Source organism: Coenobita brevimanus, chromosome 43 (assembly GCF_032717465.1).
Source record: "Coenobita brevimanus isolate Jiangsu-jjx chromosome 43, ASM3271746v2, whole genome shotgun sequence".
Lineage (NCBI taxonomy): Eukaryota > Metazoa > Arthropoda > Malacostraca > Decapoda > Coenobitidae > Coenobita > Coenobita brevimanus.
Genome location: NC_136996.1, coordinates 12952437 through 12953290, shown reverse-complemented (window position 1 = coordinate 12953290; position 854 = coordinate 12952437). Strand labels below are relative to the sequence as shown.

The window sequence follows — 854 nt, the reverse complement described above, 5'->3', positions numbered from 1 at the left end:
GGGCACCGCCGGATTAAGGGGGGGGGCCCTGGGCCACCCACCAAGAGGGGGCCTCCCACCAGAACAACTTGTGTTCATTTCATTTCGTGTTTATGCATTACATATTACAGCATTGGATGAATAGTCCCCGTTCAGTATTTCCTAACTAAAAGTGTCCTATTTCTGTATTAGGATTTAGGTTACCAGTCTGTGGTGTATGCCATTGGGGGAGTTGGAAAGGGGGCCTCCCTTCCAAGCGGGCCCCGGGCCTCCCACATGCTTAATCCAGCCATGAACCTGGGTCCAGTAGGACCGCAAGCCACCTCTCTACCGATTGAGCCACCGCTCATTTGATTTTGGCACATAAAAACTAGGCCAGCATATGAATTTTGTAGTATCATTTGCCAACGGCCATACCACGTTGAGTACACCGCTTCCCGTCCAATCAGCGAAGTTAAGCAACGTTGGGTCTGGTTAGTACTTGAATGGGTGACCGCCTGGGAACACCAGATGCTGTTGGCATAACGTTCTCCCTACGTGTCAAGTGGGGTTGGTGGAGGATTAGTGCCCCTCCCTGTAAAACAATTAACTCTAAGCCTTGGCCACCCCTTTTGGGATACATGGCGTCTGGCAATGAATGAATGAATGAAATTTGATTTAGGCGCACAGAATCTAGGCCAGCATATGAACTTTGTTGCATCGTTTGATTTAGGTACGTAAAAACTAGGCCAGCTTATAAATTTTGTTGCATCATTTGATTTAGGTACATAAAAACTAGGCCAGCATATGAATTTTGTTGCATCATTTGATTTAGGCACATAAAAACTAGGCCAGCGTATGAATATTGTTGCATTATTTGATTTAGGCACAGTGAA

The 854-nt window shown here is 46.4% G+C and overlaps 1 non-coding gene across 1 annotated transcript; it reads left to right on the top strand.

The window, feature by feature from the left end:
• The first annotated feature begins 382 nt into the window (after positions 1–382).
• LOC145397909 (5S ribosomal RNA) lies at positions 383–501 on the top strand. The gene has a single exon (XR_013897045.1). It is a non-coding gene; the product is annotated as a 5S ribosomal RNA (ribosomal RNA).
• Positions 502–854: the final 353 nt, after the last annotated feature.